The 26,064-nt window shown below is 36.7% G+C and overlaps 1 long non-coding RNA gene across 2 annotated transcripts; it reads left to right on the top strand.

The window, feature by feature from the left end:
* Nucleotides 1-80: 80 nt before the first annotated feature.
* Nucleotides 81-26,064, top strand: LOC122094340. Of its 2 annotated transcripts, XR_006144739.1 has the most exons (5): nucleotides 81-142; nucleotides 227-411; nucleotides 508-953; nucleotides 25,624-25,710; nucleotides 25,823-26,064. It is a non-coding gene; the product is annotated as an uncharacterized LOC122094340 (long non-coding RNA). The 2 variants fall into 2 exon arrangements; XR_006144740.1 differs by lacking the exon at nucleotides 508-953.

Here is a 26,064-nt window from a genome sequence, read left to right as displayed (position 1 = left end):
CCCATATATATAATTATCACTGACTCATTAAGTGACCCAAAGCTAAAGGGAAAGAGGGTAGACCATATCAATATTGATCATGTTGTACAAGGAGCATACGAGAAGACTTTGAGGAGTTGTTATTATTCAGCCATGGATTTAGGTATGCCTAAAACATATCTTTGTACTGTTTATCACTCATGCTCATCAATCTCCATGAATCGTTTCCGCATTTATTTTCTATCAGATGATGCTGGTGGAGAAACATCATGGTTTCAGGAAATTTTGGAAACATATCCCATTGAAGACTCTGAAGATGAAGAAGAAACCCACCAAAAAAAATTAAAAGATGAAGAAGAGAGGAATAACGCAACAACAGAGGAATAGCCAGACAGTTCGTCTTTCAGGACAACAATGTTGACGCAAGAGCAGGTACTTTTTCTTAGCTTAATTCTTAACACCGTTTGAATTGAAATCAAACAACGAGGATAATGTTGAGGACTTATATAGAACAATTGACTTCAACAGAACTTCTTCTTCTTCTTAGAGGAGGAGGAAGAAGATGGGGTAGCTGCTTTAGGGGTATGCAATTGCTTCATTACAGTGAAGCTGTTTGGGATTGCTTCTGCGACTTTTTCAGTAGAGGATCTCTGTGATGTGGTCCTGTTCTGTTCTCTTCTCTTCTATTGTTCCTTCTCTTATATAGCCTGAGCTCAACTTTCTCAAGTGACAATGATTATGGTTGTTTTTCTTTTTTTTTTTCTGGCGATATGTTACTGGTGTCCACACCAATCACAAGCAGGTTAGTTGAATTTGCATGGATTTAATCTAACCTTTTAATTTGTTCATATCACCCCAAAAAGAAAAAGAAATTCTAACCTTTTATATATTTGTTGTTTTGATCATCTTGGTCAATGAGTGACAAATGCCATTTCATGAAGGCCAGGGCACCCAATTAGTGGGAGCTTGCAGAAGTGAGTCCCTGTTGCATTTGCCAGTTGTTCCCTGTTAATGCTTTTACAGCCTGAAATAATGTTAACCACGTAGGCATGATTTGATTCTGATTTTCTCTTGAACCAATCAGCTCAGAATAAATAAGTGAAAGGGCAAAAGAACTCCGCTCGACTGCACCCTCTATGCACAGTTGTGGCGGGGCATGCAGTTGGGTCTTTTCATGCCCAATTGTGTTTAGATATAGGAAACACCAGACGCCCAGGTTTCCTTTCCCCCTAAATTAATTTCTTTTCAGCTTCCCTCAAGTGTTTTATGGTGTTTCAACTCAACACTGAAGGTTCCTATATGGCATGTTATGTGACCTTAGCAAAACCTGTAGATACACATGGCCTGTTTGCACTGGAAACATGTACTTCATAGCATCAATATCTAATTATTTGTCACAATTGAGAATCTGAATTGAAACCAGATATGTATTAAGACTGAATAAAACTCCAGTGTGTTGGGTTTCCTCCTCATGTTAAAGGAGTGGGCCCACCACACACACGATTGAGTCAGCTACAACTCGACATTTTGCCTCTTTAATAACTCTTTTGTCGACTCCAGATATGTATTTGTATATACTTTCAATTTTCTCACTTTATTTATTCATTATAAAGGGAGAGGGTGGAAGCAACAGAGAAGAAAGGGTGATTTCCTCTGATCTTGGAGCTGCGAGCTCAATGCTTGAGCAGTGAGAACGACAAAGAGTGTGCTATGTGAGTAAGGTGTAAAGATATGGGAGGAGCACAGAGAGTGCTCTGTGGCACTTAGATATCAGCAGGACAGTGCTCTCTCTGTCAAGAAAAGAAGGAAAAATGTTGCAGTTTCTCTTGTGTTTGTCATGTCAGTATTTTTGGTGAGGGTATTATGCTATTTTGAATCCACTTCTTTAGGTGAGAATTATTTTGTTATTGAAGAATGGTTTTTCTGGATGATTGTGAGCCTCAAGCACTGTTTAGAGAAGATTTGTATTCAGATTATTATCATAGTCGAGATTTTTCTGGGCTAGAGCCTCATGGTTTTTCTCCTTTCACATTGAAAGGGTTTTCCACGTTAAAAACTTGTGTGTGCTTTTACAGTATAATTGGTTTATAATTTATTTACGTCCTTTACGTTTGCCCATATACACTTTGTTTTTGTGTATCTTCTTAAACTTGCACACGAGAGTTTTTTTTTTTTTTTTTGTAACGCACCAAAACTCAGACCCATGATTTAACATTATAGTTACTAAACTGAGCAAGTGATGTAATATATCTAGACTGAGTGATTTCTACAAGGGCAGGGTGGGCGAAAGTTTAGCCTAACCCAAAGAGCTGCATCATTTACGATATTGATCAACCTAGACCCATGCCTAAAGAGTGATGTGAAAGACAAATGTAGTGGGTTACTTTTGATCACATGGAGTGTTTAGTGCTATTATTTCTTTCTGTGAAAGTTGAATGGTTCTCATTCATCCTTGATATGATCTGGTTCATATGGTTGTGGGGTCAGTATGATGAACCCACGGGACTAGTCAGGTCAAAGGCTTGGATACCCGTCATTAGCAAAAAAAAAAAAAAAAAAAAAAAGAAAAAAGAAATTGCTTCTTGTTTCAGAAATGTGGTGTTCAGACCTATTGGACATCGCATTGATTGTGAAATTATATAGAGATGTAATTAAGTAGTGTGCTCTTCTGTCTAACACAAGGGGGTAGCGCAGTTGGTGAGCAACAAACTTGGTACGAGCCGTAAACTCTGACGTCCTACGTTCGACTCCCACTAAACACACCTTGGGCCACTCACATGGGGGTGTTTACTGTTCTTCACTGCTTTCAGTGAAAGGTTGAATGATTCTCATTCAACCCCGGTATGACCCGATCTATGTAGTTGTGGGGTCAGTATGGGCCCGTAGGACTAGTCAGGTAGAAGGCCTGGATACCCGTCGTTAACAAAAAAAAAAAAATGTGCTCTTCTGTCTAAAATTATATAAGGGCAATGAAATTATACGGGGCGAAGACGAGCAGGCAAAAAGTTGTATCCACAATACTTGCTGCAGTGCAGCATTGATTAGGAATTTTAATACTTTATCTTGTTATTACCATCAAGTTTCAAAAGAAATTTAATAATGGACTACTCAATTAACTGGATAATGATTCTTAGTTTAGTTGGTTAAGATTTTATCAAAAATAAATAGATAAATCTCTACAATCTACAATCCCAATTTCATGGTTTTTCATAGATCTTCAATTTACTGGCTAGAAAAAATAGGTTTATGGTCTACTCCGATCAATTTTTGTTGGCAGTGGGGATTGACAGTATGGTATTCACAATATCTAGTGTATGATCCTGTATTCATGGATCAGTCCATGGATTAGTGGGATGACTATGGCTAATATGGATGAAAAGTCCCTTGTTTAGGAGATTTGTGGCCCTAAAAACAGATTTGAAACCCTAGGAAGCCAAAGATGGACAAGAAGCATTTAGAAAGTATCACTAGTTGGAAGAAGTTCCCATGCCTTCTTAGCTAATAAGACAAAGTATATGACAAAAATTTTGAGGTTAATGCCACCAATTTTTTTTTTTTTCGAATTACAGATTGTGTTCAAGCTAACCGTGGGAACAAGAGATCTCTTCCATCAGACCAAAAAAAATCTTCAATTATTCCAATCAAGCTCATGAAGGACATGGTTAGCCTATCCGTATTGGCCATGGTCAGTTAGGATGTAGGAAAATTAAATTATTTTTCAGATGGTTAATTAGCTCTCGAAGGTTCAAATAACTAGAGGAAAAACATATGTAACCACCACCACCATCATAATGATGACCTCAACAAACCTAAATAACACAAGTGGCTTCTTTAAAATATAATATAACTCGCCACCTGTGGGAAATCCACCTATGGGGATAAGAGCAATTCAAGAAAAAACTCTTCTCAAAGACCAAAGACTCAAATAAAATTATAAATCAACTCAAGTATGCATTTCATTCATTTGTACAAGCTCATATGGATGAGTCTGAAACAACCTTCCTATGCATTGGAAATTTATAAGATAAACAATTTTCAAGGTACTATAAATTTAAGACTAATTAGGAAGACAAACAACCATAATAAATAAAGGATTTTGGGAGCCTTGAAAGGTATTTTTAGATTGGAAGAGTCAAGAACTATAATGGTTTAGATGCCCAAGAAGTGCTAGAACCGAATTTGGAGGAAAAATTAGATTAGAAAGAGAAAGAGGAATTTTAAAATTCCAAGAGTCTGCAGCAGTCTAGACACTCTTTACCAAAACGGCCATAACTTTTTCTTAAAAATAGCAAATAATGCATCATTTCTTTTGTTGGAAAATAGACTTCTAGCCCTTTCTATTCATATATATGCTCGATTTCTAATTCCTTTTGAGTTAGTACAGGTTTCATCGTAAAGTTACCGCAAAATAGTGTATTGCAACCACTATTTCAGCTTCAATCCTTTAACTTAGGTTTGTGGGCTTAGTGTACTGGATTGTTGGCCCATTTGGAAAAGCTCCTGCATCACTATTGACCTCGGCCAACATCATGATGACCTCCACCACCACTAGCGCAACCATGGTGATGGTGGCGGTGGTGGTGGCTGCCATTGTCAGTACCACCATGGTTATAGTGATGACCACCACCGCCTCCATCACCTCCATCTCCTCCAACTTCATAAGATAAGACATCAAAATCTTATTGTTTAACACCTATGACACTTCTTGCGTCTATCGGGGTTATCTCCACAACCAAATAGTACCATAGATATCGTCAAGAGGGAGGCAACCACTATTCAAAGCAAGATGAAGCCACCACCACCACTCACTAAACTATCTCTAACACCATCAATAACCCTAACCATCTCTCTCTCTCTCTCTCTCTCTCTCTCTCTCTCACACACACACACACACACGCGCACACACACACACACACACACAAACACACACACACACTCACACAAAGCTTAGTGTAAAATTGGTATGAGCCTACAAGATTTTATATAGGCTGCAAAGAAGTTTCTGTTCACCTCAGTCATAAAAAGAAAATTTAAGCTTGTTATGATACACATTTTTTTTCTCTACTTAGGAGAAATTATAATTTACTTAAAATTAGTTCATATTTTTCTCTACTTACGAAAAATTATAGTTTATTTGAAATTAGTTAAAATATTTTAATCCAATATTTTCTTATGATGAATTTATTCCAAGATAGAGACTTTTGTCTAGGATGTAATTAGCGTGTGGTAGAAATGTTTTGATACTTGATTTTTTTTATTTGATCCCTTTATTGTATAGTTACCTGTATAACTTGAATTTGGAGACCTACTCCAATTATAATGATAGAGCATCTTCTGAGAATTTTCAATATTTTTCTAATGCCACGTAAACCTGCCACAAAGCATGTTTAATCACCTATTTCAAGGTCAATAAAGTAAATATGTGACAACTACTAAAAATTAAAAATTAGAGGAAGCAACTCTGAGAGTCAGTGGCAACATGGCTGGCCTTCCACGCATTTAGGTAAACTATGATTTTGTGGAAAGCAATTTGAGTATGTCAAATCCTTCCATTGATCAATTTAAATGAGTAATTAGGACCATCTTTTATGCATTTCTTTTCAAAAAAAAAAAAAAAAATAATGGGTTTTTAGCATTTAGTTAAGAAACTGGATGGTCCATTACATTTTTTTTTTTTCGATGGATGCTCTATTAACCCAAAAATAAATATTGGTTGGTCACAAAAACAAGTTCATATGATTGACAACTAATCAACATACTGTAATATAACTAGGTAAGCGTTTGTAGCTCAATGGTGGCTGGTAACAACTGTGTTTGATGTCAGTTCAGGGAGGTCTGAACTTGTCTTGGCCTGCTCTAAGACCGAATAAGGTTTGGGTTAAGATTTCTTATTCTGAGGGTGGGCAACCCAACCCTGATTTTAATCATGGTTTATATGATATAATTTAAGGATATATATCATTCTATTATTTTATTCAAAATAATGAAATTTGGATCATTGATTCTCATGGTCAAGTGTCCTAAACATGTGCTATTGTGTTGAACTTCATAATTTCAATTATGTATTGTCAGGCCTAGTTGGGTTGGCATAAGTCCGGTAGAGTTGGGCCTAGGCATGAACTCAATAGGGTTAGGTTGGGCCTAGGTTGAATTTTGGGGATCTAGGGTTGGACTCGAGTTTTAAAAAACTGTTTGACCATGTTTCACCCCTAAGTGAACTTCAATATGTGACCTCCATCTCTCCAACTTCATAAGATAATACATTAAAATCTTATTGCTAACGCCTACGACACTTCTTGCATCTATTTGGGTTATCTCCACAGCTAAGTAATACCATAAATATCATCAAGAGGGAGACAACCACTATTCAAAGCAAGACGATGCCACCGCCACCACCACCACTCACTAAACTATAGACACCAACAATAACCCTAACCATATCTCTCTCTCTCTCTCTCTCTCACACACACACACACACACACACACACACACACACTCACTCACTCACTCAAAGCTTAGTATAAAATCGATATGAACTTACAAAATTAAAATGATGTTTCCGTCAAAGATGGCTTTTCTACAAAGGATATTTAGACCGAATATCATGGAGAATAAATCATATTTACCATGAAGAAAACTCAGTTGCTGATGGATTAGCAAAGCATGCGGCTGCAACGAGAACTTCAATGACTTGGTCTATGCCTCCTCGATTTTCTCTAGAGAATATCAGTTGGGATGCTCAAGATCGTCCGAGACACAGATTTAATTGACATTTCATTTTTATCCCTTTTGTTGTTAAGTTGATTTAGGTTGTTAGTTTGCTGATGGTCATGCCAAAGGTGGACAACAACCTGAATTTCTATTTTTTTTTCTTCTTTGGTTCCCTTGTACTATATTCATTCTTTTTAATATTATTCTTTGTTGACTTTTAGCAAAAAAAAAAGAGCTTACAATTTTATATAGGCTGCAAAGAAGTTTCTATTCACCTCAATCACAAAAAAGAAATTTGAGCTTGTCATGATGCACATTTTTTTTCTCTACTCAAGAGAAATTATAGTTTACTTGAAATTAGTTCATATATTTCTCTACTTAGAAAAATTATAGTTTAATTGAAGTTAAAATATTGCCATCAGAAAATTATAGAAAACTTTTGTCTAGGATGTAATTAGCATGTAGTAGAAACGTTTTGATTTTTTTTTTTTTTAATTTTTATTTGATCCCTTTATTGTATAGTTACCTGAATAACTTGAATTCGGAGACCTACTCCAATTATAATGATGGAGCATCATCTCAGAATTTTCAATATTTTTCTAATACCATGTAAACCTGCCACAAAGCATGTTTAATCACCTATTTCAAGGTCAATAAAGTAAATATGTGACAACTACTAAAAATTAAAAAATTAGAGGAAGCAACTCTGAGAGTCAGTGGCAACATGGCTGGCCTTCCACGCATTTAGGTAAACTATGATTTTGTGGAAAGCAATTTGAGTATGTCCAATACTTCCACTGATCAATTTAAATGAGTAATTAGGACCATCTTTTATGTATTTCTTTTCAAAAAAAAAAAAAAACAAATTAATGGGTTTTTAGCATTTAGTTAAGAAACTGGATGGTCCATTACATTTTTTTTTTCTTTCGATGGATGCTCTATTAACCCAAAAATAAATATTGGTTGGTCACAATCACAAGTTCATATTATTGACAGCTAATCAACATACTGTAATATAACTAGGTAAGCGTTTGTAGTGCAATGGTGGCTGGTAACAACTGTGTTTGATGTCAGTTCAGGGAGGTTTGAACTTGTCCTAGCCCGCTCTGAGACCGAATAAGGTTTGGGTTAAGATTTCTTATTCTGAGGGTGGGCAACTGTGTTTGATGTCAGTTCAGGGAGGTTTGCATGATTTTAATCATGATTTATATAATATAATTTAAGGATATATATATATATCATTCTATTATTTTATTCAAAATAATGAAATTTGGATCATTGATTCTCATGGTCAAGTGTCCTAAAAAATAAAAACATATGTTATTGTGTTGAACTTCATAATTTCAATTATGTATTGTCAGGCCTAGTTGGGTTGGCATGAGTTCGGTAGAGTTGGGCCTAGGCATGAGCTCAAAAGGGTTAGGTTGGGCCTAGGTTGAATTTTGGGGACCTAGGGTTGGACTAGAGTTTTAAAAAATTGTTCGACCATGTTTCACCCCTAAGTGAACTTCAATATGTCACCTCAATCTCCTCCAATTTCATAAGCAAAGACATTAAAATCTTATTATTAATGCCTATGACACTTCTTGCGTCTATCTGGGTTATCTCTACAACCAAGTAGTACCATATGTATCATCAAGAGGGAGACAACCACTATTCAAAGCAAGATGAATTCGACAACAAAATACACTTGTAGCTACGAATATTTAACTGCGGTTTCAAAATTCTCAGCTATAAATGTCTTATAACTGTGGTTTTTTCGTGTGTAGTAATAGAAGTTACATATTGCAACAATATTTCAAAACCACAGTAATAGAGGACCCTGAAACTGTAAAAAAAAAAAATCTCAGCTATAAATCGCAATAATTTGGTATACTTGTTACTGCGGAATTTAAAACTGTAGTAATAAAAATCTTGCAACTAGAGAAACAAATCGCAATAAAAAATCGCAGTAATAGAAAATCTTGTAACTACGAAAATAAAACACAATTAGAAAAAACACAGTAATATGTACTACTTATTACTACAGTAGTTAAGATTGCAGTAAAAAAAAATTTTGTTGCTAGAAAAATGAAACTGTAGTTAAAAGGCGTAGTAATAGAAACCTTGTAACTATGGAAACAAATCACAATAAAAAATCGCAGTAATAGAAAATCTTATAACTATGAAAATAAAACTGTAGTTAGAAAAAAAGTAGTAATATGTAATACTTATTAGTTATTACTGCAGTAGTTAAGATCGCAGTAAAAAAATCTTTGTTGCTGTAGAAACAAAACTGCAGTTAAAAAGCATAGTAATAGAAACCTTATAACTATAGAAACAAATGCCAATAAAAAATCGCAGTAATAGAAAATATTGTGACTAAAAAAATAAAACACAGTTAGAAAAAACGTAGTAATATATATTACTTATTGCTGCAGTAGTTAAGACCGTAGTAAAAAAAAAAATCTTTGTTGTTGCGAAAATGAAACTGCAGTTAAAAAGCGCAATGACAGAAACCTTGTAACTACAAAAACAAATCGCAATAAAAAATCGTAGTAACAGAAAATCTTGTAAATACGAAAATAAAGCCACAGTTAGAAAAAACGTAGTAATATGTACTACTTATTGCCACAGTAGTTAAGCCTGTAGTAAAAAAAAATTCTTACTACGATAACAAAACTGCAGTAAAAAAGCGCAGTAATATGTGATAATTATTGCTAATAGAAAAACTTGTAACTGTGAAAATAAAACCATAGTTAAAGATCGTAGCAACAGGAAACTTTATTACTACGAAAATACAACCATAGTTAGAATTCGCAGTAATATAGAGCTTACTTATTGCTGTAGTATTTAAAACCATAGTAATTGTCAACTAATGAGGGATTTTGAAAGAGAAAATTTTCATTTAAAACTCCAATTGACCTAATATCAGTGTCATCAAATCCCGATTGAAAAGTTTAACTTCAATGACATTGAGGGTCCTCAGAATGAAATATTTTCACATGGAAATTTGTTTGACCTGATATCGGTTAAATCAAATCCCGTTAGAAAAATTAATTGATTTAAACTTAAGATTTTCAATTACTAGTGGTTTGAATCATTTGTTGAGATACTTTTTTTTTTTTTTTTGCTAGAAGAACCAAATATGTATATCAAAATAAGGAAAATAGTGTACAAAGGAAAAGAATCTCGACCCGTAGGAAACAAAACCAAAGATAATTAACTACCTTCGGCATTGCCATTAGTAGGAAAAAAACCTTAAGGAAACGAAAACCTATCACAGAAGAGCCAAAATTACAAAAATCTGTACCAAGGACACAAAGTAGCATCCTTTTCCAGCTCCATACTAAGCAAAAGGGGCCAGGTGGAAACAGCTTCAGAGGCATCATACTTCGCTGCAGTCTTCGAAAGGAAATCAGCTATATGATTGACTTCACGGTGGCAATGGGAAATCTTCCATTGGATTTTGAGAAGATAAGAATTCAGATTTCTCCATCTTTGAAGAAGAAACCACGGGATTAAAGCTCGAGAAAAGAGAATAACAACTGCCACAGAGTCGCATTTGATCCACAGCTTTTGAATATTAAGAGACTGAGCGTACTCCAAACCAGATGTTACAGCCCAAAATTCTGCTTCAAAATTAGTCCTTATCCCTATCGCTTCTCTGAAGTTTAGAATAACCTCAACTCTCTCAGTTCTTAAAATCCCATCAATACCAGCCTTCCCTGGATTTCCTAAGGAACATCCATCCGTATTCATCTTTAGCCATCCCATAGAAGTGGGGCACTAGAAAATTTTCAAAGGATCGGACTTATTTGCCTGAATATGGTTAAATCCAATACTTCTTGCACACAGAATGTCCGAAATGGAAATTTTATTTCCTATCAGCACCCTGAAGTTGGAAATAATATCTCCTTTTATCAAAGCAAAGCATTGATTAGGAGACTTGGATATTCCATCATGACGTCTGGTATTTCTTTCCATCCATAGGAAGCAAGGGACAAGAATCACTCCACAATTCCATACCTTTTTGAGGCAACGCTTCTTGCCTTCCTTTTTCCACCATTTAAAAAGAACTTCAATGTTGTCAATGGAAGGCCAATTAATTTTGAAGAGAGCACAAAAGGACCACCACAATTGGATAGAGAAACTACATGTTAGAAAAACATGAACCTTCAACTCTTCAGCTTTACCAGAGATCACAACGGGATGCCATTTGAATGCCTCGTTTGCTCACCTCCTCATCCGTTGGTAAACAATTATGGGCAACCCTCCAACCGAAAGTGGCCTGACGAGGCTGAATACAATTTTTCCAGACAAGAGAGTACCAAGACAAAACTTCATTCTTTTTCTTGATAGAGTTCCACGCCGATGACATAGAAAATATACCAGAGGAAGTGGGAGACCAGTGGCAAATGTCTTCAAGAGCAGAAACCAGAATTTTGCGAGCCTTATCAAGGGGCTCTTTTAGGAAAACCGAATTCACTGATGGGAAAATCCACCTCTTCTCTGAGATAAAATCTAAAACCTTTAAGGACGTGTTTTTGAAAAGATTATGATCCAGGCTTGAGGATTCAGTAGGCGACCTCCCATCAAGCCATTTATCAAACCAAAAACAAATTTTCTCCCCATTCCCAACTGTCCAACGCTCCAAGTCAAAAACTCTATTCCAAACTTTTTTCAATCCAGGAAGGATGGAAGAAGCTTTATATCCATTTTTCAGAGAACCATCAGGATTTAAGAATCTAGCTTTAAAAAAAGAACTCATAACTGATTTCCATGCTTAATATGCCAAGCAAGCTTGCACAGGCAAGCAAAATTCATTTCTCTCAACTTCCTTATACTAAGGCCACCCTCTTGCTTAGGCTTACAGGCATTCTCCCATTTGACCACTATTTTCTTCTGCTTCTATTTTCTTCTGCTTGTTTACATCACCGGACCAAATAAAATTCCGCATCCACCTCTCTGCATTTTTAAAGATTGATTGGGGCCACCAATACACAACAAAGTTATGAATCAGAATGCCTGAAATCATCGACCTAACCAGCTCAACTCTATCCGCCAAAGAGAGCAACTTGCCCTTCCAACCTACTAATTTGGCTTTTATTTTGTCAAGCATAGGAAGCAAATGATTTTTTGTGACTCTTCCTTTGAAAATTTCCAATCCCAAATATTTTTTTAGAAATTTTGAAGAAGAAATACCCAAGGTCTCAGAGATATAATGCTTCCTGAGGGGAGCCACTTTCCTGAAAAAATTCTTGTTCTTGTTCAAATTAATTTTCTGCCCAGAGAATTCCTGATACTTGAGAAGGAAATATTTAAGGTTTATGACATAGAGAGCAGAGGCATTCATAAACAAAAAAATGTCGTCAACAAATAAAAGATGGGAGGGGGTAGAAACACCTCTTGGACCAGGGAGAGCCTTCAACCTCCCAGTTTCAGAAAGATTTTTAAGGCCATGACACAACACTTCCTCACAAGAATGAAAATAATAAGGGAGATTGGGTCTCTTTGGCGAAGACCACGGCCAGCACCAAAGTAACCCATAGGGTCACCATTCACAAGAATAGAAAGAGGATAGAATTTCATGGATCCAGAAGACCCAAGTAGAGGAAAAGCCAAATTTAATAAGCAGAGCAGAAAGGAAATCCCAAGATAGGGTGTCAAAAGCTTTCTAGACATCCAGTTTAATACCCATACCACCTCCCCTCATAGTGGAATGCATCAAATTTGCTAACTCAGCAGCTAAACTGATGTGAGAGGAAATAACCTTGCCTTTTTTAAAAGCACCCTGCTCCTCTGAGATAAGGCGAGGCAAAAAACACGAAACATAGGAAGCTAAAACTTTGGAGATGACTTTGCAAAAAAAATTTCCTATACAAATTGGGCGAAATTTTTTTAGAGAGGAAGCACTTGAAATTTTTGGAATGAGGGTCACAAAGCAATTGTTCACCCCCAATGGAAACTTTCCCACCCTGAAGAAATGAAAAATAGCCCTACAGAAGTCACATTCAACAATATCCCAGACATGTCTGAAAAAATTACCTGAGAAACCGTCCAGACCTGGGGAACTATCAAGATCAAGGCCCCACACCGCCCTTTTGATTTCCTCCTTGGTTGGAATAGCATCTAGGATAGCAGTATCACCATCTCCCAGCTCCGTGGGAATGTAATCAAGCATCTCCAGATGAGAAACACCCTGCACCGCCCCTTGGAAAGACTCATAATAATCTGAGATATAAGTGCCAAGCACCTGTTGATCAGATATCTAGGTTCCATCCTCTTTTTGAAGAGAGGGAATTTGATTTCTCGAACGTCTCATTTTCACCGATAGGTGGAAATATTTAGAACTTCGATCTCCATCTCTTATCCACTTCTACTTAGCCTTTTCAGCCCAAAAATGAGATTGTCTCTGAGAAGCTTTTAGGAAAGCTGTTTTTGCATCAGCTTCTCTATTAAAAAGCTCATCAGACATTCCTGATACATCAATTTCATCTTGAATAGATTTTAACTCCAAAGAGGTCCTCTCTACTTCAAAATTAAGATTAGGAAATGTTTTCCTTGCCCATGGCTTGAGTTGAAGCTTCGCCTGCTTTAGTTTCTGACATAGGACGGAAATTGGGTTACCACCAATCTCCCTATCCCAAACGTCCTTAATAACATCTTTAAAGTTGCTATCCTCCATCCAAAACCCATGAAACCTGAAGGGGATGTTTGTAGGTTTTGGGATAAAGTCCGAAACAACCAGAAGAGGGGGTATGATCAGAGGCCATACATTGAAGAATTCTTTGAGAGATATTATTAAAACTTCTAACCACTTGCCATTGCAGAAGCTTCAATCTTACACTGCCGCCACATGCCCTCTCCTTCTGTGATTAGACCAAGTAAATTTCCTCCCCTGGGAGGGAATGGGAAGGAGCATACAAGAATCCACCATCGCCTGAAATTCAGCCGCAGAGGATTGATTGAACCTTCCTGGACCCTTCTTTTCAGAAGATAATGGAGTGGCATTAAAGTCTCCAAGGACTGACCAGGGAATGGTGGACAGACCAACAAGGCCCAAGTCAATCCAAAGATCCCTACGCAGAACCATAAAACTAATGGCATGAACAAATGAGAATCCCACCTCACTACCTAGCCAATCAACCACTACAGTAACTTGTTGATCAGACATAGATACAACAGAAGGACGAGCAATGCCAAGCTTCCATAAAACCCATAATTTTGGGAACTTAGCCAATCTAACATTATGAATAAAATCAACTGAATAATTTGTTAACAAATGCAAATGACGGAATATAAGATGACATACCCAACAACACCCAGTAGCCCCGACATTGTCACACCATAGGATCAATGGACATTGAATAGTAATGCTAAGCTTATGAAATAGGGATTCCAGCCAGATGAGTTTTGCAATGGCATCAGCCAGTGCTTTATATTCAGACTCCATAGAGGACCGAGCAACTGTCTTTTACTTGCGGGAATACTAAGAAATGAGATTAGACCCAAAATAGATAGCATAACCACCTGTAGACTTGCGATCATCACCATTCAGACTCAATAGAGGACCGAACAACTATCTTTTACTTGCAGGAACACTAAGAAATGAGATTAGACCCAAAATAGACAGAATAACCACCTGTAGATTTGCGATCATCACCATTGCCAGCCCAATCAGCATCTGAGAAGACTTGTAAAGTAGTAGAGCTGACGTATTTATCAAATAATAAACCATGAGATTTGGTTTGCTTTAGATATCGAAGAATACGCTTCACAAGGCTGTAATGCTCTTCAATTGAGATGTGCATGAACTAGCAAACACGATTGATAGGGAAGGAGATGTCAGGGCTGGTCAAAATGACATATTGGAGAGCTCCAACAATGGATCAGTATAGTGTGGGATCAGCCATAGGAACACCCCTTGAAATCGATGGTTTGGCAGTGGTGGCAATGGGTGTGAGAATGCCTTTGCAATTATTCATATCAGCACGCTGTAATGGATCACCTATGTAACAGGAGTGAGTGAGAAGCATGCTCTTGGAGTCAGGTAGTGCCTCAATCCCTAAGAAAAAAATGTAATGGACTCGAATCTTTGATGGAGAACTCCATAGCAAAATAAGAGAGGAGCTTGAGAATCTGAGGGGAGGCGTTCCCTATAACCAAGATGTCATCTACATACACCAAAACATAGATCAAATTAGCACTATTCCAATAAATGAAGAAGGAGAAGTCCGTTTTAAAGGCCATAAAACCGAATTGTAAACGAAAAGTGAACAATCAATAGAACCAGGCTATAGGGGCCTGTTTTAGGCCATATAATGACTTGTGTAGACGACACACATGATTAGGGGGAGACGGATCTGTGAAGCCAGGGGGTTGAGTCATGTAGACCTCTTCATGAAGCACACCATATAGGAAAGCATTGTGTACATCAAGTTGTTGAATAGACCAGCCATGGGTGACAGCTAGAGAGATAATGGTTCGAACTGTGGTGGATTTCACCATTGAGCTGAATGTATCTGTGTAATCCATACCATGCTATTGATGAAAACTCTTAGCGACAGACGAGCCTTATATTGGTCAAGGAAGTAGGGTCATAATAACGACAAGAGATGAGCATATTTTGAATGTGGCTAACGTTGATAAAGATAAAATATATTGGCCTGAAGAATTGGGTCGTTTCCAATCTCTTCAACTCTTTAGTTGGCATGCCTTTTAACAAAACAAACCTCTTGAAGAATATATAGAGCTTTCAGATGATGTGGCACACTATTCTGGAGGGTTGCCCTTGACTCTAGAGGTATTGGGTTCCTACCTTCAGATATAAGAAGCAAAGATGTGTGGGAAAGCACATTACATATATTGAGAGAAATTCCTTCTAAAGTGGTCCAAAAAAAGTCGAAGATAAGCTATGATAATCTAGAAAATGATTATCAAAAAGCTATATTTCTTGATGTTGCATGTTTTTCTGTTGGATGGAAGGAAAACAGTTATTTCCATATGGGAAGCTTTTGGCTATCACCCAAAATTAGCAATAGAAAAACGAACTCAAAGGTCGCTTCTAAAGTTTGACAAAAGAGAGCACTTGCTCATGCATGATCAGATTCGAGATATGGGAAGGAAAATTGTCAGAAAAGAAAGCTACAGGAAAGCGGGTAAGCATAGTAGACTATGGTCTCATGACAAGGTCGTATCAAATTACCACTCAGTAGATAACAAGGTGAGTGTTTACATTTTTTGCAGTCTATATAAACCCTGTAAGTTCAAGCAAAGAAAGAGAGATGGTTAGGGTTATTGACAGTGTTAGAGATGGTTTAGAGAGTGGTGGTAGCTTATTCTTGCTTTGCATAGTGGTTGTCTCTTTCTTGATGATATCTATGGTAGTATTTGGTTGTGGAGATGACTCAGATAGACACAGAAAGCATCATAGGCACAGTCATGAGCCCGGCAAAATGGTGCTGACAATGATGGTACTGGCAATGGTATTGGTGGTGGTCACCACCAGCACCATGGTGGTGCCGGCGGTGGTCACCACCACCACCACGGTTTCTAAACACAATACAATTGTCTTTCCTCTAGTTCTTTGTACGTCCTCTTCACATCCCTTGACAAAATGTGTCCATATCTAGATGTTTCTATTATACGCCCAATTTTAATCGATATGTTATTTGACCTTGGAAGCCATTTCTTTTGAGATCAGAAATAAATTTCTTTGCATTCGTTCACAGAGCCCATACATATTAAAAAAACTAAACATTTAATTATCTCTAGTTGGGACCTTCCTCTCATTAGTTAATCCCCCATTCCCGTCTATTTTTTGGTATCATACTCTTATTGTTGTTTCTGCCCCATCCCTGGCTTTTCATGCATCCTCATCTTCTCAGTGTTTCTATCAGTCCCTGGCTTTTGGTGTATCACTTTTATATAATGTATCATCCTTTAGTTATTTAGATATTTAAATCCTTTAATTATTTTGATATTTAGATAAGGGTTTTCCCAATTTATCTCGTCTTTGGACTCGATCATTGTACTCTATTTTATTTCTTATTTAATTTTTTATTCATCCAAAAATTTTTTTTTTATTTGATTTCACGATATACCTGTTTAGCTGGGCTAAGATTGACATTGATTGAGAACTAGGAATCTTAACTCTGTCCTAACTGAAAATTATGCTCCTTGGGCTATTCAAAGGAAAACAAGCCCTGATCCATGAATAACTTAGGAGGAAGCATATAGAACAATTGGAAAATTTTAAAGCACACAAGCATCCTCCTCCCCCTGGCTTGGGATGGCTCACTTTGATTCATGTAATCAGACTGAATCAACAATTTTGGTTGACTTGGTCCTAATCATGCCCTTTGCTAGAGACCAACTGACTGGTTTAGGTATAGAACTTTGACTTGGCTGAGATACCCACGTATAAAATACAGCTTTAGACATGTCTTCGCTCAAATTAACCTCTTCTAATGCCAAAATGATAGCCTTTGCGTTGGTGAAGGGCTCAACCCAAGCCCAAAGTTTAGTCTGGGTTAGGCATGTTTAGGTTGGGCCTGTTCCATGTTGCACCCCATACCCACCTACTTGAGATGGGTTTGTTGATTTTGATCATCTCATTTGATAATATGCCGGCTTACAGGAGTGATGAAATCCTTCTCTCTCTCTCTCTCTCATATATATATATATATATTTATATATATATTTAAGTTTGTTGAGATTAAATCCAAATTGGCGTTATCTATCATGGCATCAACAAGAATAAAAGAATGGAAAAGGATTATAATTAGTAATTTTCTTTGATCCAGACCAGATACACATTTATATTGTATGTTGGGGTGGTATATCTCACAATTATACTCTGAATCTTTACCAGAGTTCTTATCTTTAAGGTTTTTCTACCACTTTTAGCCACTAGATGTTTCTTGGTCCATTCCATGTGGACAACATTGTAATTGATTATCCCAAGGGATTATCTTCTTCTTTTTTTTTTTTTAAATCAAAGGCGGAGGTTGAGGTCACCGCTAGATTTCTTGGAGCTAACCATTCAACTAGTAAGGGCTGGGATGGGAGGGATAAGGGGACAATTCTAAAGGGAATGAGAGAGACGGACATAATGCTGGCACAACACAAGAATGCCCAGCCTTTACCCATATAGGAGTTAAAGAATTCATAAATTTCAAAAACATACACCCAGGAGTTCAATCCCTTAGGCGCTCAAGATGGTCCAACAAGCTTGAACCAAAGCACTACTCTTCATTTTTTGACATGTACAGTTTTAGTTTGTGCTGGTACATCTCTAATGTTTTGCAATCAAATCTAGGCTAGGCATATGGAATCCTTCACAAGATGAGTTTAGGTTCATGGCGTCAGGTGTCATCAAGGCTGATACCCAAGCAACAGTGAAAGCAGAAAGTATATTACAAGGGTTGTTAAAGGTAAATGCCAAAAATTGAGACATCCGTAGTGAAGTGTGATTTTCCAACAAGCAACTCCATCACCTACTTCCATAGTCCACCAAGGACGCATGGTCACTCCTCCACTATGCCACTTTTTGTAAGATCTATGAACTGTCTAAATTTGTTACTACAAAGACCTCATTAATACAGCCATGAAGATAATATAGACGGCTGCTACTACTAATAACTAGAGGTTACACAATCAACCCCTAGAGAATGTAGATCTTGTATTTTATTCTACTTAATATCCTGTATTATATTCAAAACGCTTTTTTTTTTTTTTTTTGGTAAACATTTTCAAAAGCATACTTCTCCGACCTGAAAAGGTCATGCCTTATTTTACATGGTGAAGTGTGGCGCTTCCATGATCTTTGATTTCTGATGAGGCATGCAGCAGCTGCCTAATACTTTCCTTTTGACAATTAATTTGGACACTAGGAGGGTGCATAAAGCTCAGACTTCAATCATCATCAAGAAGCATGCATGTATATTAAGTGACGAATCAAAACCATTCTCCTAATATATAATGGTTAGAACTGTTACATCAATAATCCATATGGCACAATTAGTTGAATCGATTTTTTATTTTTTATTTATTATTTATTTATTTTTATTTTTTTTAACAATTCTTATCAAGGTCCATGGGTTAACGGATTTGGATCGTTTCCAATTCTTAATCTATCAATTCCTCAACAATTCTTCACCAACGACCGATACTTGTCTTCATCAAATCCAACAGTTGAAGATGGATTTGCTTTTAGAACTAAGAAACCTTTATCTCCAAACCACCAATTCTGTGGAGCACAAGGACGAAGAAGAATCAGGGATGAAGCTCAGAGACCCCTCTTCCTTCCCTATTTTCAGGGACGATCTGAATCTGGGAAAGACTGCAAACGAAGGACTCAAAAGCGCTGTGCAACTGAAGTTTCGGCAGCTCCATTCTTGCTTCCCCTTCGTCTCTGTTATCTTTATCTGAGGGTAGCAATTCAAGCAAATTCAGTTCTACAAAATAAAGAATAGGGGAGAGAGGTCCTTCAACATCAACTGCAATTTCATGGCAGGAGAAGCCGAGGCTTCCTCCTCCTCCACCGTTAAATCTTCTACTTACGTTGTGTTTCTCAGCTTCAGGGGTGAAGACACTCGCAAAAGCTTCACTGGCCACCTCTACCGTGCTCTCAATAGAGAACGAATCAATGACTTCATGGATAGCCATAAACTGTGGGAGGGAGAGGAGATTGGGCCGACACTGCTTAACGCAATCCAAGGGTCCAAAATCTCTATTCCCATCTTCTCTAAATTCGGATAGTAAATGGTGCTTGATGGAACTTGTCAAGATATTAGATTGCCATAGATCTAACGATCAGATTGTTCTGCCAATATTCTTCAATGTTGATCCAGTTGATGTGTAGAAATGCAACCCTAAAACGATGCAGAAAATAATGGAAAAACAAAACAAATAATGCACACGGATTTTTACGAGGTTCGGCAAGATTGCTACGTCCCCTGTGAGATGAGATCCTGCTTCACTATCAATGGAGAATAAGATTACAGCGTTCGTCCTGCCTGTCTAGGTGCTGCACCAATACTCCCTGGATTAAAGTACCACGGAATACAAGACATCATACACCAACATTGATGTTCGTCATTAGAAAGGGAGTTTTGAAGAAGCGTTTGTTGATCATGAATGGAATTTTCCATTTCGTGATGTAGAGAGTTGGAAAGAAGGTTTGAGAGAGGTGAGGAAATTGAAGGGATGGGTTCTCAATGAATTCCAAAATGGGTATGTCTCTCATTTCATACTTTTTTTCATTTTAAGAGGGAACAAAAATGTCTCATACCGTATATTGCTTTCTGTTTATTTTTTGGTTATTGCTTAATCATAGTGATCTTTCATTTTTTTTTTTTTTTAATTTAATAATTTACCTCATGTTAAGGTCCAAGTAAAGTTTTATGGCTGACCATGGATCTAAAAATGGGAATGGAAAAGTTAGTATTGGTTGGATTAGAATGGTATCGGCCTTGATCGATCATTGATTTTGACATTTTCAATCCCGATCAACATGTATGGTTCAAGGATAAAATCATAATAAAAACTGATTTTAAAAAAAAGGGGGGGGGGTAGATCTGTCTAATAGGATCCAATCTAGGTTGATTTGAATAGAAATCAAAACAGTATTAGTCTTGACCGATCCCATGATTGTTCCACAGTTTTAGAACCTTGTGGGTGATTGTTCTTTGTCAGGGAGAACATTTTATCCCTAAGTTTTATATGAGAGGGTGCCCACTGCCATGCTGCATATGGTCTTTGCATCAGTGTGGAGGTCAATGAGAGTGCATGCAAAGGCATAAACAAGGGTTTGTGTCTTGCATGGGAAAATTGATCCCTAGACGACAAACCTGGCGTCTGCTCTATAAGAGGAGGCTGCAACCAATGTACTATGCACTGGATTCACATTTCAATATCTGTTTTCAAAGACTTGAATTCTAATAGATTTGAAAAGCTTTACACCATGTTGAGCTTTGTGTTTGTTGAAAATTGTATATGCAATTGGATTGTCCGAAACCAACTGGAAAAACCAATTCGAACCAAAGCGAAATTCTCTTAATGGTCTGTTTTGGCTTCGGACTCCTATAAAATCAGTAGAAATCGGATAGATCAAATGGACCAACCGATCAAAACCAAAATTGAATTGAATAAAAAGATATTATTTTCCATAAAATTGGAGAAAGTAAATGAATTTTTTTTTTATTACTTTTAACTGTATGTATTAAAAATGTCAATGATTTTTTTTTAGACGTATATATAACAAAAATCAAAACTAAACTGTAACAACAAATAACGGACAGACTATAAACGATTGAACTGAACCAGACCAAAACTGAAGCTAGCTGAAATTAAACTTTGTCATAACAATATTGTTTCAATTTGATCCATTCCAAGACCAAAATTAGTTCAACCCAACCAAAATCAGACCGAATTGACTGTTTGAAAATATTATGGATGTGGGGCATATGATTTAGTGGATAAATATTATAAAGGATAGTTTTAATTTTCATATCAAATTTCTTGTTGACCCTAGTGTTCTTGTGATCAGATTTTTTGCTACCACCTAAGCACATTTCTCACATCATGTCCTAGGCTCTGAGAAAGGAATAGAAAATTATATATTTTCAAAAAGGAAAATGAAGAAGGTCTCATTTCAAATAATTTTAATGATATGTATGATTTTGTCACTTTAAGTACCTTTTATATAGGAGTGCATGTTTCAAAATTTTACTCATATTAAATTCTCAGTTTTGGTAATACTTAATAATCTTTTCATTGAATTGAGAACTTAAATTTTTATTTTTTGTTTACCAAAAAAACTTGACTTTGCTCAATAAATGCAGGGATGAATCAAAGCTAATTGAGCATGTTGTTGAAAGGGCTTTAAGAGAAACATGCAGCAATTTCTTGAGTGATGTCAAATACCGTATTGGATTAGATTCTCGTGTAAACGGTCAAGTATTTTTACTAAATATTGGTTTCAAAGATGCTCAGTTTATTGGAATATGTGGAATAAGTGGTATTGGGAAAACCACTATTGCTAAGGCTGTCAACAATTGCGTCACTAAAATATTTCATCAAAGTTGCTTTCTTACAAGCATTAGAGAAGAAGCATCAAGACCTAATGGTCTAGTTTCTTTACAGAAGAAACTTATCTCTAGTATCACCAGAAAAGTTTATGGTGAAATATTGAGTGTTGAAAATGAAAAAGAATTGATAAAAAGAAGACTCCAAGGAGAAAATGTTCTTCTTATTCTTGATGATGTGGATCATCCTTCCCAACTGAATGCTTTGGCTATTGATCAGAATTGGCTTGGCCCTGGAAGTAGGGTCATAATAACAACAAGAGATGAGAACGTTCTGAATGTGGCTAACATTGTTGCAAATAAAATATATTGGCCTAAAGAATTGGATGATGGACAATCACTTCAACTCTTTAGCTTGCATGCTTTTCAAAATGACATACCTTTTCAAGAGTATATGGAGCTTTCATGTGCTGTCGCAAGATATTCCGGAGGGTTACCCTTGATTCTAGAGGTGTTGGGTTCCTACCTATCTGGTATAAGAAGCAAAGAAGTGTGAGAAAGTACAATACAACAATTGGGAGAAATTACTCCCAAAGAGGTGTCCAAAAGGTTGAAGATAAGCTATGATAATCTAGAAAATGATAATCAGAAAGCTATATTTCTTGATTCTACATGCTTTTTCAATGGATGGGAGAAGGAAACTATAATTTCCATTTGGGAAGCTTGTGGTTTTTATCCTAAATCAGCAATACACACATTAAGTAAAAGGTCCCTTCTGAAATTTGAATATAATGAGGATGGTAGCTTGTACTTGAGGATGCATGACCAGATTCAAGACATGGGAAGACAAATTGTCTAAAAAGAAAACTTTAGGGAGCCAAGTAAACGTAGTAGATCGTGGTCACATGACCGCATCTTGGAAGTATTAAAAGGAAAAAGAGTAAGACCTCTCTCTCTCTCTCTCTCTCTCTCTCTCTCTCTCTCTCTCTCTCTCTCTCTCTCTCTCTCTCTCTCTCTCTCTCTCTCTCTCTCTCTCTCTCTCTCTCTCTCTCTGGGGTTTATGACCATAGTAGTTCAAAGACATTATCACCTAAACTAGGGGGAGGGGGGTTTACATTATGACCATAGTAGTTCAAAGATATTACCACCAAAAGTATATTAGAACTATGAACAAGAAAAATATCATGCATTCAATAACGCAGTACATTTTATAATTATTTTGGACAATAATTTAGATGCACTCCACTACCATTAGGACACTCCAAATGACGTGGGATAGGCCGTTATCAATATCCTCTCTTATTTATTTTTTCATCACTAATTTCAGTTTACTTGGATTATTTTCTATTGTAGGGAACTAAAAGAATAGAAGCAATCATCTGTCCCACTGCCTGACCGATTGGTTTAGCTAGTGAACAATTTGACAAGATGCGCAATCTAAGATTGCTTAACATTAATCCAAAAAGATTAGTGGAAGACTTTTCGTGTCTTCCTTATGCACTAAGATGGTTAAGGTGGAATAATTGTTTTTTGGATATTTTGCCAACCAATTTTTATCATGGGAGACTAGTTCATCTAGACCTATCATTTAGCATGATTAAACAAGCTTGGACTATCAAACCTCAAACTGAAAATAAGGTATAGCATTTGACTTATAATTTCTTTTCTCATTCAATTGCTAAGTTTTATGGATAGCACAGTTTGAATATTTGAGGGTTCTCAATCTTAGTAATTGTGGATATCTATCTAAGTCCCCACACTTTTCATGGTTTCCTTGCTTGGAACGATTAGATTTTGGATATTGCAAATCCTTAGTTAAGTTACATGAATCCCTCTGGAAATTGCAATTACTCAAAAGTCTTATTCTTAACTTATGTGACTTGCTAGAGGAATTGCCTAAGTCCCTTGGTTACACAGGATCTTTGGTTGAGCTCTGATTGAGTAACGCTACAAGAATTAAGGAAGTGCCGTATGGTGTCGGACAATTAGAGAAGCTTGAAGTACTAGATGCTAGTCATTGCTATTTATTGGAAAGACTACGGTATTTTTCAAGGCTGATAAATCTAAGGAGGTTATCTCTCACCAATTGCGAGAAGTTGGAAGAGGTTCAAGGCTTTGATCCTTTGAAGATTTGGATATGATAGGATGTTGTAACTTGATTCATAATCGAAGAAAGAAAAGGTGGCTAACATTGATGCGAAAGGATCTTTTGAAGAGATATGACCAGGTCCTTTCTCTATCTTGGTTTTCCCTTTTTTTGGTAAAATATCTTGGTTTTCCCTACTGCAATTGTAACTATTACTTTGGGCTGTACTCAGTAACCAAGAGAAGAAAAAAGAAAAAAGTACCAAATTAAAATTGTACTATTTTCTTGGATTAAGAAATTCTTATTGTGTTTGGTATGTCTTGAATCAAGAGAAGATTCTTTTTTGAATTTCAAAACTCACCTTGGTAATGGTGAAGTTTTCTGTTGAAAAAAAAAATTTCTTTTCTCTTCTTCTATTAGTAGCCACATAGACATAATTTTTTATTTTCATATTATTTTATTTCTTTTCCCGCTTTTTCATTTCTTCTCTTTCTAGATTCTTTTTCTCTTATCATTTCTTTTCTCTTCTTTCTCTTGCTACCAAACACAGTCTTGATGATTGACTACTGCTCATTTCCTTTCCTTTCTTCTGATTTGCAGAGATCACTTTCACCCCACATGTCACAGAAATTTAGTTATTCCTTGACTGCTAATGATGAGATCCATAATGAAGGGTTAAGACTGCATTACTTTTGAATTCTCCTTGGAGTCCATGGAGGATCTGAAATTAGAACAGCAACGGAGACAAACCATATATCTTGATATTTCTGCTTCTATTGGCCAAAATGACAAAACAGCCAGGTTTCATCATACTCTCAGAATTGAGGACGTCAAGTATACTACTGATCTAAATATAATCTGCATTCATCATTTCGAAGGCTTTGACTGGTTTGGGATTCCCTTGCAAGGAAAAGATGCTATTAAGAATTTATACATTCATCAATCAAAGTATTTGGATGGCTTCATACCCAATTTTACAGTAAAATTTTGGAAGCTTTTGTTCCAGAAACCTGACCAGAAAGAGCCTAATATAGAAGATTTCTACAATTGGTCATATATTGGCAAGGCATCTCCTACTGATAGTAAAGAAAAAGAAGACATTGAAGAAGAAAAGGAAGAGCTACTGAGGCCTAAAATGAGAGCTTGTCTGCAATACAACTCTAATGAAGTGAGATTAAATCTGCAGCAAATGCTAAACCGACAGCCCAAACTTTGACGACCATGAAGATGAGAGTAGTAATAGAATGTTAAGTTTGTTTTGAATTCTTGACCCGTTTTGAAGATTGACCCGCTTCGACATATTTTGGTGGCGACCTGAATGGAAAATTTTCTGAGATCTGTAATGGAAGCAAAGGGGTTGGGCCGATAGGCCCAAGCCTGGAGCCCATCACTGATCTTGTATGGGGGTACGGGGGCGTAGCCCCGCGGTATGGTTCGACAGGATAGATCGTGACCCGATGGGTCGACCCGCGATTTGGAGTATATATATAATGTATTGTTGCTTGTTGAGAAAGTTATTGTATTTTTTTGGGTTTTTCGAGCTAGAGTTTCAGGGCGAGTTTTCTCGCCGCTGCTTGGGTGTAATCTCTCTTCTGCTTAGTGAAACATCTTCTTCTTCGCCCGAGAACGTAGCACACCACCCTGGTGTATGAACCTCGTTAAATCTCTGTGTCATGCGGATCTATTGTCTCTTTATTTCTCGTGTTTCTTGGTGTTTGATCTAACATCGAACAATAGCTTTTTATTTTTTCTTTATTTATTTGTTTTTTATATAATATGTTTTTGAATATAAAGCAATAGATTTCTTCTGAAGTTCTTCATATTTTGGGATTACAGGATCCAACAATGTTCTTGAAGAGGTGTTGTTGAGGGCTACTTAGACACCACTTCTTGATGAGGACGATGATGATGAAGAAGAGAGGAGTAATAGATCAATAGGTTTTATTCTTTATTTACTTATTTTTTCTAATTTTTTTTTTTATGAAAAAATAACAATAGATTTCATCTGAAGCTCTTCAAATTTTGGGGTTAATAGGATCCAACCATGTTCTTGAAGAGGCAGAGATGAGGGCTACTGAAATAGTACTTATTCTTGATGAGGATGAGGTTAAGTCCTTCTGGAGTTGAAGAGGTGTCGTTGAGGGCCACTGCAACACCAATTCTTGACGAAGATGATGAGGCAGCTTGTCCATCTCTCGTTGAGGAAACAGGGTGGTTGAGGTACCGTCGAGGGTCATTGAGACAATTGTTCTTCAAAACAAGTAGGAATAACTATGT

Source organism: Macadamia integrifolia, chromosome 11 (genome assembly GCF_013358625.1).
Source record: "Macadamia integrifolia cultivar HAES 741 chromosome 11, SCU_Mint_v3, whole genome shotgun sequence".
Classification (NCBI taxonomy): domain Eukaryota; kingdom Viridiplantae; phylum Streptophyta; class Magnoliopsida; order Proteales; family Proteaceae; genus Macadamia; species Macadamia integrifolia.
This window is presented reverse-complemented; position numbering and strand designations above follow the sequence as displayed.